The following is a 9,959-nucleotide window of genomic DNA, read 5'->3' on the forward strand; positions in this document are numbered from 1 at the left end:
CAAGAAAGCTATTTCTGATAGAAGAGAAGACGTAACCTAAGATCCTTTCAGCAAGGCAGAAACCTCTAATGATGCAGTTTTTCAGCAACTACAGTACAGCACACATTATCTCCGGACTAAAACCATCTCGCCATTTGAATGTCACAAAACACAAGATTTCATTTCACTGGTAAGTGTGCAATACATTTATGGTTCAGATATATCAGATTCCAAAAACGTAACAGTACATACATTGTATCTCACAGGATAAAAAATGCCAGTGCTCTAAACATAAGAATTTAAAAGGGACTGAATTTCATGTGTTGATCACTCACAAATATCTGTAGGACACAAGTGTACATACAAGTACGTACATGTATACGTGTACATGTACAGTGCACCCTTTCTTTGTACATGACTTTATACTCACAGATTACGTTTATTATAAATATACGGTAAATTGATAAGTTGTACTTCTATCAATAAGCGTTCTCTTTAAAGAACACCTTTCAAAGAATAAACTTCATTCTTTCATTCTTTTCAAAGATTAACTTTGAAAGATTTGCCCTTGACACCCACATCCAGTGCATGTATGCATACTCCATGGCATTAGTTTCCAGTTCTAATTCTACTTCCACAACCCCATTTATCCCTAGCTTTTAAAAACAAGGTGCACTTAACAAGCTTACATCCTAAACATCAGGCAAAATTCTGTTACCATGACATTTTCCCAATATGCTAGGGGACAAGGCTGCACAGATACAATGCATGTACATGTGTACATCCTCACAAATCCCAATCTCGCACGGACCCCCGAAAGAGCTTTGAATATAAGTCGTGCCACAAATATCACCAGCTCTTAATTGAGGTAAATTTATTCCTTTTTAGTAATCTCTATCAAACTAATAAAACATGTTGGATATGCATGTTCTGAATTTGTCAAGCTCTGCAGACAATTATGTACATGTACATGGAGAAGCAGACACAATGTCTATTCAATCAGATTTGGTCAAAAGCAAAGATCGTACAGCGCCGAAGGCGCAAGATGGATACCTCTGCCCAAAAGATGTAATTTTCATGGGCGCCATTTGAGCAAGCGATACGCCTGCGCAGTTTATGGTAATGCTTGGGCGCAGGCTCACCAGGTGCATGTGCCTGCTGCGGCGCCTGCACCTGTGCATTAATGTGCATTGCGCTGGCGTATCGCTTGCTCAAATGGCGCCTATGCGACTACAACGTTTTACATGTATTTGTGGTGAAGTTTGCCATCTTGCGGTGCTATATGATCTTTGGTCAAAAGTGAAATACATGTACTGGTCAAAAAAGGCAGTAATAAAACAAAGGCCACGACACTTGCCCCCCTCCTCTCCCCTGGAACAAAAGCAATCTTGTAAATAAACAAACATGTGAAAATGTGAAAGAGATGGGAAAAAAGTAAACAGGGAATGAAAATCTTCATTTTGCTTGGAAAAAAAACAAACTACCAACTGAACACTTAGCCCCTCCCACAGCTACATGTAATTGTTAATCAGTTCTTAGCTGATGCCTGCTTTGCCCCCAACCCCTGGAAATTGTTCCCCTCGGAATAAAGTGTAAAGCGGTCCGCCCCCCGGAAACAACCCTGGCGAGGCTCATGACAGAGGCAGTTCAGTTCTCCCCCCCCCCAACCATTCAATCAGATACGTGCACTTTCATGCCAGCAATGAACCTTCAGGAGAAGAAGCTGGTATTCTCATCCATGAGTAATTTTGGATTCAGCACTGGTGCATGCTTCATTTCTTTAATGCATCCATTAGGTGATTAATTTTGTCCTTTTGCATAAAATTTCTTTGGTGGGCTAGATGATGTTGAAAAGCATGTCGGTCGGCAGCTGGAGATGGCAAAATGCGCTCACTTTACACTGTGACACAGTGTCTTGTGTTTAAGACCAGCTCAAGAGAGTGGATGCGACTATTGCCCGAGCAGGAATTATCAGTGTTTGTTCTCCTTAGCAACATCTTAAACATTAGTTTATGACTGGCCGAGCACATATTTATTCCCATTCATAAATACCTTTTTATTCAGAGAGTCAAAAAAAGTCAACATAGATGGGTTTTCAATGATTTTTCCCAAACATCCCATCCATTTTGTGGTGTATTCCTTTTGAAAGTTGTCCAATAGAATCTCCTTCAATCAACTTGGTGTGTACATGGTGCGTCACATGCACACAGACTCCTGACCAATAAGATCCAGTTAAACTTTCTCGTATCCATGTGCCAGCACGTGATATACACAGTGGGCATTATCAAATGTTAATACATGGTCACCTGATGCGTTTTGACCAACAGAAATAGAAAAACTGTCCCAGGTATTTATGACTAATAAATATAATACCTGAGGTGTTGACAGAGATTATGCAATATTCTACCTTTGTTTGTACTCTGAGAAAGTTGCCTCTAATCCACACTATTAAATAATAATAGTTTGTTGTCTGAAAGACACAGTGAGACAAATCAGAAGGAATTTTAGAGACTGATGAAAATATTATTGATTTTTGTAGCCTTGGAACGGTGAAATCACTCCTCTCTGGACAACAGTAATAAATACTTGGGAATGGCAAACTCCAGAATCATCCAGTATTTTGACATAAGACTGTGGAGCATCAGTGTTGGCATAGTGGCTTGCCTTTATGCTCAATGCCTCCAAATGCCATTCAGCAAGGTGTCCAAACAAGTGCAATAATTGTGTGACTGACTGATGGACCTCCCTAGACGCATGTAATTGCTTCCTGAGCCATAAAACCAGATGTGAGTTTACACAGAGCATCTGCCTTCTCTGCGAAGGCAAGCACACTGAGGGATACGCACAAAAAACATACTGGGAAACGGGGAATGAATCTACCCTGAGGGCGAAAACCTGATGCAACTGTTCTCAATCCATGTTACAAAACAGAAAATAGTTTGTTATATATTGGAAAGACACAAACAATCCTCATGGAATAGTAAATGTTGTTCATTATGACCAGTAAATGTATGTGCACATAGAACTATCTCCATTTCTCCACAAAAACACTGAAACTATGATCAACTATAATAAGGCTCACTGAAACTTTAAGACCATCAAGGAATGTAGGTGTTGGCTGAATATGATTTTGTTGTTACTTGGTTTCTTGATTTCATGGACTATTTTACATAATGTGCAGGGTTTTATATCTGAATGTAAATGTATCCTTTCATCTCGAGATTTGAAATGGAGACATAAATGTACAATGCCAACCTTAAACTTTGTTTTCTTGTAGAAAATGTTTAAACGTGAAATTGTCTACAAGCAGATATAAATTGAGCCCCTCCAGGTTAAAGTTGAAATTGCAAGCTGAAATCCAGCAGTCATTGAATGCCATTATGCTTCATTACTTTTGCCTTTTCAAGACAGTTCAAAACAGGCTGAAATCTTTCAAACTAATATGGACATAACCTCAAGTGAGCAGGTGGCACAACGGACAGACCAGGGGAGGTTGAGATGTGTCAGTCACGGAGTTGCTATGGCAACAGATGCATCTCATTGACTCAAAATTGAAAGGAAAAGCACCTGGAACATGTGATGTTGATTGCCGTGACCTCACACTATCCCCCTCCTGCCTCCATCATGCATGCTCAACAGCGTTAGTAATAGTCATGCTTTTTCAAATGAACACACCCAAAAATCAATGGATTTAGCAAGCCAAAAACTAGAAGCTTTGCAATACAAATTAACATTTGAATTAAATGGAAAATTACATCAAATGTAGATGCAGATGGACTATGAATAGAATTCAAATAACAGTGCACAAATTGATGAATGTATTTTCATAAAATGAAAAGCTTGCAAAGATATTTGGTTAAATCTCACAAGCATTATACATGTACAAACGACAAAACATCCAGCAAAATGTGAATTTCAAATTACCACGTCACCTGCAAAATTTTGCTTCCTTCATGTGCAAAAGCTTTCCAGCAACAACCGGTATGAAACAATTATTATTTGGAAATAAAATTGTACCTTGAATTACACATCACATACATGTAATTATATATAAAAGCAATGAGAAATAAATAATAAATTCTAAACCCACGGAATTGATCTGCTTGAAATCTACCAGTTGTAATTCAGTGAACACACGAATTGTATTGATAATGTGACAATCAAACTGCAGGGATATTTGAAAAAATAACCCAATGAAATGGTTGAGAATTGTAAAAAAATTGAGTTCAGATTCCATTCAATAAAAATGATTTCATTCAGCTGTTCAAATATTCAAAGTTTGTCCTTGGTTTCCTGTGTAAAACCATTACTGGATTTCACACCTCCAGAACAACCTGCACTCGAAGTCATAGGCCTACATGTACATGTGTACCGTACATGTCGTTATCTTCCTCAATCTTGCGATTAGGGATGTACATGTATGTTTTGAGCAGTGAACAAAAACCATCTCATGCACTGTACCTGAAACATATTACAGTACCGGTGTATTGGATAGGCCTAATTTTCATATTTCACGTGTGTGCCTCATATACAGGTGCGAATGTCTTCATTGATGGATCAGCGAACAGGGCACATAATTTGCATGTATGCATGGTTATTTATTCACGACCAGATCATGTAGATCCAGGACTGGTTGTTATGCTTTTATTGATATTACATGCAATATTCCCTAAACTTGCTGCATGAAGAGAGCTCTACATTCGCCGTAAATTAAAGTATTTATCAACAATTTATAAACATTCTGCTACATGTACCTAGCAATTTCCATACAATATGCAGCACATAAAGAAGTCATACAACGTAGGTACATGTACCAACATTGTATGATTTAGAACTCAACAAAGCATCTTCAATCACAACTGCATGTACGTGTAATTTCTATTTTGATTGGCCCAACACGTTTCCAAATGTTTGTACCCACTAGTACCTGTAGCAAGCCTGAACTAGCATGGCAACCCTGAAACTAACTCAAACTACATTCATGTAGTGTAGGCCTAAAATGCATTATTGCAATAATATGTGTAGAAAAAGGATGGTGGGCCTATCCTTTTTGCCACCTGGCAAACATACTGCAGACAACCTACCGTTGGTATCAAAATGTTTCATGTTTCAAAATGTATCAGTCTGTCTAATTTATCAAAACAAATTCTTTCTGGTCAAATCAAAACAAATTCTATCTGGTCAAATTAAAACAAATTCTTTCTGGTCAACTCAAAACAAATTCTTTCCGGTCAAATCAAAACAAATTCTTTCTGGTCAAATCAAAACAAATTCTATCTGGTCAAATCAAAACAAATTCTGTCTGGTCAAATCAAAACAAATTCTATTTGGTCAAATCAAAACAAATTTTATCTGGTCAAATCAAAACAAATTCTATCTGGTCAAATCAAAACAAATTCTTTCTGGTCAAATCAAAACAAATTCTATTTGGTCAAATCAAAACAAATTCTTTCTGGTCAAATCAAAACAAATTCTTTCTGGTCAAATCAAAACAAATTCTATCTGGTCAAATCAAAACAAATTCTTTCTGGTCAACTCAAAACAAATTCTTTCCGGTCAAATCAAAACAAATTCTTTCTGGTCAAATCAAAACATATTCTATCTGGTCAAATCAAAACAAATTCTTTCAGGTCAAATCAAAACAAATTCTTTCTGGTCAAATCAAAACAAATTCTATCTGGTCAAATAAAAACAAATTCTTTCTGGTCAACTCAAAACAAATTCTATCCGGTCAAATCAAAACAAATTCTTTCTGGTCAAATCAAAACAAATTCTATCTGGTCAAATCAAAACAAATTCTTTCTGGTCAAATCAAAACAAATTCTATTTGGTCAAATCAAAACAAATTTTATCTGGTCAAATCAAAACAAATTCTATCTGGTCAAATCAAAACAAATTCTTTCTGGTCAAATTAAAACAAATTCTATTTGGTCAAATCAAAACAAATTCTTTCAGGTCAAATCAAAACAAATTCTTTCTGGTCAAATCAAAACAAATTCTATTTGGTCAAATCAAAACAAATTCTTTCTGGTCAAATCAAAACAAATTCTATCTGGTCAAATCAAAACAAATTTTATCTGGTCCAACACAGAGTGCAATCAGAACCTCAACACGTTCCCGTACATGTAGGTGTATTGGCACAGCTGAACCAAGTATAAATAACTAAAGCACTAGTAACGTCTATAGCAAGTAAACAGACCCAGGAACTTACCCGTAGGTACCGGTAAATTCATGAACTTTGATACATTTTTTCAAATTTTCAAAGTGATTATCAGGACATATCGAATCTCCTGTAAATACATAAACATGTCAATCTATTTGTGTCCCTGAATATCATTCCAGCAGTGCTGCAAATAACATGTAAACTTTTTGACAAAATACAGGCTACGATATGGTATCATGGCTGGTTTTCTGCAACAGTAATACAGTAGGCAAAAATGTAGACTAAACTCCTAAGCTAGCTCTGTTCACTGGCTCATGTAACAAGTTCAAGGGTAGCTGCAATAAATTTATCTGCAACTTGTTGCGCAATGTATGAAAACTCTTTTATATTCCTTTTTTATTAAATGCATCAAAAATTTCACTTTTCCCAACTTTTTAAATGATCCATGCATAATTAACAACTGAGGGCATTGTTGCTGTGATGTCATCGAGGGTAGATATAGGTCAGTGTATACATACTCAAATTTACTAGTTGAAAATTGTCTGAGAATGGGATTCATGCTTGCTAATTGCCTTTCACATACAATGTACATGTGAGCAACAATGGATGAGCAAAGAGAAAAATAATTCATTAATTAAGAGAAAATAAACTTTTTTATGCTCAAACATGAAGACTTTCAGGGATGGCATTGCAGTTTTGCTCATGAATACGGAAAAACTCATTTGCATACATGTAAAAACCCAACAAGCAGTAAAATGCCCTCTGAAATAGTAAAACAAAAGCTGAAAATAAGGTTAACTGAGAAAATAAGGCACATTTATTTGGAAAGTTGATATTAAATCAAATTAATTGAAGCAAATTTTTAAGAAAGGAATGACATCAGGAGCTTAGAAATGTACTGTATGATACCGGTACATGTTGCGACATAATGCGTACATGTACAGGCTTGATCAATGTATGCACCGCTAAAATTGGGTAGAAAAATTAAGAAAATATCCGGAATCAACCAACCTGCTGTTTGCTCATGAGTACTACCTTCATGTATGTACCAGTGTACACGCTTGTACATGCATAAATAAAATACAAATATTCAGTTACTAAACTGTGACATCAGATCAGTCATGAGAACTGTGTGTACGAGATAATAAGAAACAAGAATAAACCTGACCAGTACAAACACATCAAAGGAAAGAATGCTGAATATGTGTACCTAACCATACTCACCTGTATAGTTTCATGAATAAAACCTACGTGAATATTATTATAATGATGCCCAGACTATAACAAAGTCCCAAACATACTGCCAGCAAATTTAAAATATGATCAATAAATTTAACAATTCACCATCATCACTTTTTGTTTCAGCTCACTGAACTTCAGAAGTGCAGGAGTGGTAATTTGCTGTTTCATCCATGACACAAACTAATTCTAAACACTCTTATTACTGTGGTTGTGTGTTATCGACGTGTATGCAGCACAGAGTACGGTGTATGCTATTGCTCTATGTACATGTAGTTTTATAGTTAGACAAGCTCAACTGAAGGTATACAGCTTGGACAGCCAAAACTACAGTTGGGATCACTTACTGGAATTTGGTGGAAAAAAGCAAATAAAATATCTGGAAAATAACAATTCAACACGTTGAAAATTATTACCTTTTAATGACATGTCCCACTTGATAAATTTAACAAAGATTGCAAGCTTAAAGTTTAGGCCAATTTCCTAAAAACCTGTAAACTAATAAGCTTATTTTGTGCTGTTTTTATTTCAGATTTCACCGAAAGACTAGCTTGAAATATAATTTTACAACTTTTTATCTGCTTAAAGAACATCAAGTTGCTCTGGATGTCACCTACGGTGTCAATTTTTGGCATACTATTATTATTGATTAAGTCTTTCTGATAATAAAACCAAAGATTTCTCAAAAGTGCCATAGGCACTGTACCTGAAGCTCAACAGCCTGAAGAAACCTGTAAGGAGGAGACAGTGAGAAGCAGTTACAGTTGTAGACTTGTAGAGTTGGAAAGAAAACCCCAGAGGGATATTCTGGGTAAAACCCACAAAATCAAGTAGGAACTGAAAACCTAATCTACATGTGGACCGAGCCGGGAATGGAATCCGGGCCGCAGAGGTGGAAGGCGAGAAAAGAACCACTCCACCTATCTGACTCCCCCGATGTCTCTTTCCCAGGTCTGTTATGTAGTGTTAGTCCATGTGGTGCACCGAGACTAGACGTGCAAAAAATGAGACGGTGCTTGCCGTGGTCGAATTCACTCCGTATAGGTCTGAATTCCTCGTAAGGGTGACGCTGAGCCTGCAAGAGGTTTGTCCCTGACTCGGGCTCTAGCCGGCAGCCTCAAATCGGCAAAATAACAACACCAGAAGTACTATAAAGGTGGGACACTTGAGATCCGGGTCAAACAAGTGACTGATTTAATGCATGAACAATGAATAATAACATGGCGGTGCCCACCCAGAGAAATAGCTAACTGATCCGCTGGTTACGGGACCATCTATCCTCAACCCATCAATACATGCAAATGACGGGGTGTACTGGTCGGCACTACCAGACTACAGTCACAGTTACATTGACTTTTTCGAGGATGATTTTTAAAAGAAGTAACTAAAGTAAAAGAAATTCCAATTTGAAAAATGTCTGCACGTCACTGTTCAAGCGATCAGGAAGCACGCCGTCAGGGTCAAGGTTCGACTCTATTACATGTGAGTAGCTAGTAGTACAGCCTCAGATCAGAGTACCAATCCAACTTAACTGTCCGAAGTGTCACCATCACGTTGTAAATTGAAACAAGTGACGTACCCATAAGTTCACGTCGTAGCGCACTGGTTTCTTTCTTAGATGAATCACTGAATTGCAAACATCACAAAGCCTCTAACCGCTAACAATTAATACTTACCAGTACGTATTCTGCTGAGGGAACGGGAGGTTTTTTGTATGGTTTGTGTTGAGCCGACGAGCGCGCCACATGCATTTGTACGGAGTTATTGTTATGATCTGCAGCGCCCTCTATTGTTACAGTAAACTACTTTGAAGGGTATCGGGTATCTTATCAGCTGGGATCAGAACCAGTTTCCAAAAACAAACAAACAAACAAACAACCCAACACCCCAACAAACAAACAAACAACCCAACAACCCAACAAACAAACAAAAAGACGTTGGTGGGGAGCCCTGGCGGTAGTTTGTGTAATCACAGACCTGGAGGCCCGAGGAGAGAAAACAACGTGTAATAGATACTTGCTTGAAAACGCAGGAGGCACACCGGACGGAGTAGATTGGGTGACATTCAGACTTGGGAGTGGATGCTGTCTTCAGCCATAACATCACCTCCATGATTACATGTAATCAAAGGACTATGGATTCCTGTGCATGTATAAGCCTTGGACAAATCAATGCATGCAGAAATCACTGCATGCATGCTATAATGATTTTTTATTTTCAATAATAGAAATAAACACCTGGAATTGTCATTCAATAAGTCAGTATGGTGAAAGAACGAGCAAAGTAAAGCACTGTACCACACCCCCCTGAAAACTTCCTTTTTGACTTGAAAATGATTTAAAAAAAATAGATGGGGCCAATTTTATAGAGCTGCTTAAGCACAGAATTTGCTTCAGCACTAAAAACCTCGCTTAATAAACAAAGGTTACCAGTTCAAACTCTGTCTGATTGTCATGCTAACCAAGACAGGTAAATACCATTCCAAAACAACATCACAAGCAAGTTTGGGCTGCTGGTAACCTGATTTGTCAATTTTTCACTTAAGCAGCGCTATGGAATTGGCCCCAGCTATTCTCTT

At 37.5% G+C, this 9,959-nt stretch overlaps 1 protein-coding gene across 3 annotated transcripts in view; it reads right to left on the minus strand.

Moving 5' to 3' along the window:
- Positions 1 to 9,159, minus strand: part of LOC110984728 (uncharacterized) — a 50,935-nt gene extending 41,776 nt beyond the window's left edge. For all 3 annotated transcript variants that reach the window (XM_022245183.2, XM_022245178.2, XM_022245180.2), the window contains exon 1: positions 9,058 to 9,159. The gene's annotated coding sequence lies outside the window, so the exon portion shown is untranslated. The remainder of the gene's footprint in view (positions 1 to 9,057) is intronic.
- Between the last annotated feature and the right edge of the window lie 800 nt (positions 9,160 to 9,959).

This window comes from Acanthaster planci, linkage group LG05, assembly GCF_054643075.1.
Source record: "Acanthaster planci isolate LZ-2023a linkage group LG05, COTS_SCS, whole genome shotgun sequence".
Taxonomy (NCBI): Eukaryota; Metazoa; Echinodermata; class Asteroidea; order Valvatida; family Acanthasteridae; genus Acanthaster; species Acanthaster planci.